The sequence below is a fragment of the Rhinatrema bivittatum genome, chromosome 2, assembly GCF_901001135.1.
Source record: "Rhinatrema bivittatum chromosome 2, aRhiBiv1.1, whole genome shotgun sequence".
Classification (NCBI taxonomy): Eukaryota; Metazoa; Chordata; class Amphibia; order Gymnophiona; family Rhinatrematidae; genus Rhinatrema; species Rhinatrema bivittatum.
In genome coordinates, this window is record NC_042616.1 from 690,796,459 (window position 1) to 690,803,911 (window position 7,453).

Sequence of the window (7,453 nt, forward strand, 5' to 3'; positions counted from 1 at the left end):
TGCAAGTGTTCAATACCATGGGGCTAGCACCAGAGGAGGAGCTGAAGGACGGGTTTCCTCTGCTGTGGCCTCCTGCTTCTGCCTCTGGTGGGATTGGGTCCACTGGTGGCACCACGGGCCGTCGCTTCTTCTGCCACCGGTGGGATCGAGTACAACAGCAGCAACACGGGCTTCCTTCTTCCACCACCAGTAGAATCAGGTCCACACGGGCCTCTCCCTGCTCCTGATGCCGACCCACCAGGTGTGCTGCCCTGTGGAAGTGCGTGGTTTGCACACCCGGTGGTGCCGGGCCTGTTTTGGCAGCAGGGTGAGGTGGCTGCTTCCAAATTTTGCCACCTGAAGTGGCCACCTCATCCTGCCTCATTATAGAACCGCCCCTGTTACAGAGTTACCTTTATATGACTGATGTCATGACAGTCCATGAAATCTTCAAACTTTTGCTGTTGACCAAAATCAGCATCTCAGGAAGCCCATGATTAATGTCAACATTAGCTCTCAAGCATTGTAGCCACCAATATAGCATGACAGGTTATATAGTATCAGATGCAAGGCAATAACTCTTTATATTTGACATTTCACAAAGAAGCATTTTCCAGCCTTAATATATGAAAAATGCTATGAGGTTAAATTGTACAGTGCATCTGATAAAGGCATTCTATATTGACCTTAAGCAGCAGCATAATCTGGGGTTCCACGTATAACTAGACTTATCGTGTTTAACCAAAAGCTTAATTACTTGCTAATAAAACCTCAACCAATATTTATTACTCTACTTGAAAAATCACAGTAACTTCTAAGAACAAAAGCTAATTTGATCATCCATACCATAAGAAATTGCCATGCTGGGTCAGACCAAGGGTCTGTCAACAGAGGCCAAATCAGGCCACAAGAACCTGGCAAGTACCCAAACGCCAAGAAGATCCCATGCTACTGATTCAATTAATAGCAGTGTCTATTCTCTAAGTAAACTTGATTAATAGCAGTTAATGGACTTCTCCTCCAAGAACTTATCCAAACCTTTTTTGAACCCAGCTATACTAACTGCACTAACCACATCCTCTGGCAACAAATTACAGAGCTTAACTGTGATTTGAGTGAAAAAGAATTTTCTCCAATTAGTCTTAAATGTGCTACATGCTAACTTCATGGAATGCCCCCTAGTCCTTCTATTATCTGAAAGTGTAAGATTACTCTTACCCGACCTTGTTTAAAAGCTAAAAAAATTTAGCAATTATTTATGTAGCATAGTCAGGCAGCCAGCATAAAAATTACTCTGCTATTCTTGCATTTTCCCATGTGACCTAAGTAATGAGCACCATTTGAGTCTGTCAAGTTCACAACAACAAATTTATCTCAATAACTTTGTCCTACCCCAATAAAACAAACGTGTAACTTGAACGGTCCCTTCAGAAGTATTTGATTTAATATAGGTCATGGGGTATTTTTTCACAACAATCAATTCTCTAAGGGCTTTCTTTTCCAAACAAAAGCAAGTCAGAAGCATATTTATTATCAAACTATATGATTAACTGTTATATAATATGCTGCATGGTCTTGAAGGTTTTATAGTCTGCTAAATATGGTACATGATAAAAACTGTTAGTCACCCCTTTGTAGTGGTAGCAGTGGAAGCACGAGAAGTCACCAGTGTCTCCTGCCCACCCCATGATGCCTCAGTAATAAGCAGGGACCCTGGAACTGGGAGGGTGGGGCATCTCGTCAGGTAAGAGCTTGCCTGCAGGACGAATTTGGATACCAGTGATGTGGCACTGGCAGGCCACAGTGGTAGATCTGTGGCAGTAGTAGCTGAAGGGGTAGAAGTCGCTCCTATCTACCCCCCATGGGACAGCAACAGTAAGCACTATTGCTGGGGCAGCAGCTGAGCTGGGAGGAGGGGAATCCATGACATTAAGGGACAGATGGAGCTGAAAGTCCGTAAAAAGCTCTGCAGGACTCCTGAGGCACCGCCACAGCTGCAGTACTTGATATGCGGAGGCCAGCTTCTTCTGCAGAACCAATCATCGATGTATCATCAGAATACAAGACGCGGGGCTGTTTATAGTCACTTCATTTGTATAAAGAATGTATTGTATCTCAAGCATCTGTGCATTTTTTGCTGAGTGCACAATTTTATTAGTGTATGAGCTTGTCTGAATTAAAAAAAAAAAGTGTAGTTGGCAGAAAAACAGGCAAATGGCTGCATATAAATGTATCACACTGCTTGAGCATGTGCTTTGTTCACTTTTGAAAAGAGGGCCTTCAGTATCCATGCTTTCTTGTGATCTAATTGGTTGTTTCAAGGTTCAGCATTTATATTGTAATATTCTGGTTATGATATAAAAAAGAAGTACAGTGAAATGATTCATATTCAGAGCCTAGCTATTAAAGATATGCTATGCTGAGTCAGATCCTTCTTTTGCAAGTAGTGTCACCTATATACACAGGGTCCTTTGATTTCAGTTTAAACCGATTTTTATCCACAAATTTCCAGATTTTTCCAAATGTGACAATAGGCTTAACCCAATATTCACCATAAGTTTAGGCTGATTAAAAAGTTGCTCCAGATCTGCAGATGCAGCACTTCAAGGCCTCCACCTCAAGGTTCCCACCTTCTCACCCCACAAGCAGCCAGAGTACCTGCTGTCTAGTGCAGTACATGCATTTGAAGCAGGCCTGTCCACCTGGCCCTGCACAAAAGCAGAAATGCAGTGCTGCATAGAGATGTGAATCGGAACCGGAATCGGTTCGGATTCCGGTTCCAATTCACATCGTGGGTTTTTTTTTCCTCCAGCCCGATCGCGGTTTTATCGACTGAGCCCGAGCCGATAAACAAAAAACCCACCCCGACCCTTTAAAACTAATCCCTTAGCTTCCTCCACCCTCCCAACCCCCCAAAAAACATTTTACAGGTACCTGGTGGTCCAGTGAGGGTCCCGGGAGCGATCTCCCGCTCTCGGGCCGTTGGCTGCCACTAATAAAAATGGCGTCGATGGCCTTTGCCCTTACCATGTGACAGGGTATCCATGCCATTGGCCGGCCCCTCTCACATGGAGGGAGCACTGGATGGCCGGCGCCATCTTTAAAAATGGCGCCATTTTGATTAGTGGCAGCCGACGGCTCGGGAGCGGGAGATCACTCCCGGGACCCCCTCTGGACCACCAGGTACCTGTAAAACATTTTTGGGGGGGTCGGGAGGGTGGGGAAAGCTAAAGGATTCGTTTTAAAGGGTTGGGGTGGGTTTAGGAGTTATTTTTGTGTGCCATTTTTCCCGCTCTCCCCCAAAACGATAAGAGAATCCCCACAAACAATATCGTGGGGTTTTCCTATCATTTTGGGGGAGCCCCGATTTCTGATGATTTTGAAAATATCGACAATATCTTCAATCATCCGAAGCCCGATTCACATCCCTGCTGCAGAGCATGGGAGCCTCAGTAAGCCTGCTGCTGAAAGAGAGAGGAGAAGCCTAGAGTTACCACCAGTAAGGATGAATGCTGTTGGAATGGGGGGGGGAGGGAGATTCTTTGCAGGGTAGGGTAGAGGAAGAGAGGGACATGCTAGGCAAGGCGATGGATGAGGGGTAGAAATGGGGTTGCTGCTGAGTGGGTGGGTGGGAGAATCTGCTTAATATATTATTGTCCTGGTTTCTGTCCACCAAAATAAATTGCGATATTTACTCTGAAAAATTAGTCATTTTTTTCAACTGATTTGTCTTCTGTTTTTGCTCTTGTCATAATAAACATTAATAAATTCCAGGAAAATTAAAGAACAGTAAAATCCAAAATTGAAGATCCCTATATACCCAGTACAATGGACAGGCTATTGGAGAGAGAGTGATTCTATGATTAAAGCTCTACAGCAGGGCTTCCCAAGCCTGTCCTGGGACCCCATAAGCCAGTCAGATTTTAAAGATATCAACAATGAATATGCATGAGATAAATGTGCATACACTGAGTCTCCATGATATGCAAATTTATCTCATGCATATTCATTGTGGATAAACTGAAAACCTGATTGGAATACAAAACTCAGCTGCAAAAGTTTTAACTGGAACTGCTCATAATGAGCATATCACTCCTGGGTCTGTGCTATCTCTATTGGTTACAAACAGATGGAGAATAAAATATTAGATTTTGACTCTGATTCATAAAATGCTGAGCAATGATAGGCTCAATCCATTAGCACAGTCTTCAAGATCTGTAGACAGATGTGGAATTTAAGATCTTTTGGTCACGGTGGTGGGGCTGCTTGGCAATAGTGATCATAAGATGATTAAATTTGAATTAATGACAGGAAGGGGGACAGTAAGCAAATCCACAGCTCTCGTGCAAAACTTTCAAAAGGGAAACTTTGATAAAATGAGAAAAATTGTAAGAAAAAAACTGAAAGGAGCAGCTACAAAGGTAAAAAGTGTGCAAGAGGCATGGTAATTGTTAAAAAATACCATCCTAGAAGCACAGTCCAGATGCATTCCACACATTAAAAAAGGTGGAAAGAAGGCAAAACGATTACCGGCATGGTTAAAAGGGGAGGTAAAAGAAGCTATTTTAGCTAAAAGATCTTTATTCAAAAATTGGAAGAAGGATCCAACAGAAGAAAATAGGATAATGCATAAGTGTTGGAAAGTTAAATCTAAGACCTTGAAATGTAAGAATTTGAAATATAAGACCTTCAAATGTAAGAATTTGAAAAGAAGTTGGCTGTAGAGGCAAAAACTCACAGAAAAAAACTTTTTAAAATATATCCGAAGCAGAAAGCCTGTGAGGGAGTCAGTTGGACCGTTAGATGATCGAGGGGTTAAAGGGGCACTTAGAGAAGGTAAGGCCATCGCGGAAAGATTAAATGATTTCTTTGCTTCAGTGTTTACTAAAGAATATGTTGGGGAGATACCCATTCCAGAGAAGGATTTCATGGGTAATGATTCAGATGGACTGAACCAAATCACGGTGAACCTAGAAGATGTGGTAGGCCTGATTGATAAACTGAAGAGTAGTAAATTACCTGGACCGGATGGTATACACCCCAGGGTTCTGAAGGAACTCAAAAATGAAATTTCAGACCTATTAGTAAAAACTTGTAAGCTATCATTAAAATCATTCATTGTACCTGAAGACTGGAGGATAGCTAATGTAATCCCAATATTTAAAAAGGGCTCCAGGGGTGATCCGGAAAACTACAGACCGGTTAGCCTGACTTCAGTGCCAGGAAAAATAGTGGAAAGTGTTCTAAGTATCAAAATTACAGAACATATACAAAGAAATGGTTTAATGGAACAAAGTCAGCATGGCGTTACCCAAGGCAAGTCTTGCCTCACAAATCTGCTTCACTTTTTTGAAGGAGTTAATAAACATGTGGATAAAGGTGAACCAGTAGATGTAGTGCACTTGGATTTTCAGAAGGCATTTGATAAATTCCTCATGAGAGGCTTCTGGGAAAAGTATAAAGTCATGCTATAGGTGGCGATGTCCTTTCGTGGATTACAAACTGGCTAAAAGACAGGAAACAGAAAGTAGGATTAAATGGAGAATTTTCTCAGTGGAAGGGTGTAGGCAGTGGAGTGCCTCAGGGATCTGTATTGGGACCCTTACTTTTCAATATATTTATAAATGATATGGAAAGAAATACGACAAGTGAGGTAATCAAATTTGCAGATGATACAAAATTGTTCAGAGTAGTTAAATCACAAGCAGATTGTGATAAATTGCAGGAAGACCTTGTGAGATTGGGAAATTGGGCATCGAAATGGCAGATGAAATTTAATGTGGATAAGTGCAAGGTGATGCATATAGGGAAAAATAACCCATGCTATAGTTACACAATGTTAGGTTCCATATTAGGCGCTACCACCCATGAAAGAGATCTAGGCGTCATAGTGGATAACACATTGAAATTGTCAGTTCAGTGTGCTGCGGCAGTCAAAAAAGCAAACAGAATGTTGGGAATTATTAGGAAGGGAATGGTGAATAAAACGGAAAATGTCATAATGCCTCTGTATCGCGCCATGGTGAGACCGCACCTTGAATACTGTGTACAATTCTGGTCGCTGCATCTAAAAAAGATATAATTGCGATGAAGAAGGTACAGAGAAGGGCGACCAAAATGCGCTGGCTAGCATAACTTAGACAGTAAGAGCAAATATCAGCTAAGGAATTTGTTTTAGATGCCATTCTACAAACTTTGAAGAGCTGGTTTGAAAACCTCCTTAGTGTTGATTAAAGCCTGATTGCTTTTCTGTAGCTTTTTAAAAGAAGAGCAACATTTGTTTCCTATGTCCTCAGGCAATGAGTTCCATAGCAATGAACCAGCAGCCGTGAAGGGTGCCTCACAATATTCTGTTAGGCAAATTGTTTTTATGATGTCCAAGAGAACATAAGAACATGCCATACTGGTTCAGACCAAGGGTCCATCAAGCCCAGCATCCTGTTTCCAACAGTGGCCAATCCAGGCCATAAGAACCTGGCAAGTACCCAAAAACTAAGTCTATTTCATGTTACCGTTGCTAGTAATAGCAGTGGCTATTTTCTAAGTCAACTTAATTAATAGCAGGTAATGGACTTCTCTTCCTAGAACTTATCCAATCCTTTTTTAAACACAGCTATACTAACTGCACTAACCACATCCTCTGGCAACAAATTCCAGAGTTTAATTGTGCATTGAGTAAAAAAGAACTTTCTCCGATTAGTTTTAAATGTACCACATGCTAACTTCATGGAGTGCCCCCTAGTCTTTCTATTATCCGAAAGAGTAAATAACCGATTCACATCTACCCGTTCTAGACCTCTCATAATTCTAAACATCTCTATCATATCCCCCCTCAGCCGTCTCTTCTCCAAGCTGAAAAGTCCTAACCTCTTTAGTCTTTCCTCATAGGGGAGCTGTTCCATTCCCCTTATCATTTTGGTAGCTCTTCTCTATACCTTCCCCATCGCAATTATATCTTTTTTGAGATGCGGCGACCAGAATTGTACACAGTATTCAAGGTGCGATCTCACCATGGAGCGATACAGAGCCATTATAACATTTTCCGTTTTATTCACCATTCCCTTTCTAATAATTCCCAACATTCTGTTTGCTTTTTTGACTGCCGCAGCACACTGAACCGACGATTTCAATGTATTATCCACTATGACGCCTAGATCTCTTTCTTGGGTTGTAGCACCTAATATGGAACCCAACATTGTGTAATTATAGCATGGGTTATTTTTTCCTATATGCATCACCTTGCATTTATCCACATTAAATTTCATCTGCCATTTGGATGCCCAATTTTCCAGTCTCACAAGGTCTTCCTGCAATTTATCACAATCTGCTTGTGATTTAACTACTCTGAACAATTTTGTGTCATCTGCAAATTTGATTATCTCACCAATTGTATTTCTTTCCAGATCATTTATAAATATATTGAAAAGTAAGGGTCCCAATACAGATCCCTGAGGCACTCCACTGTCCACTCCCT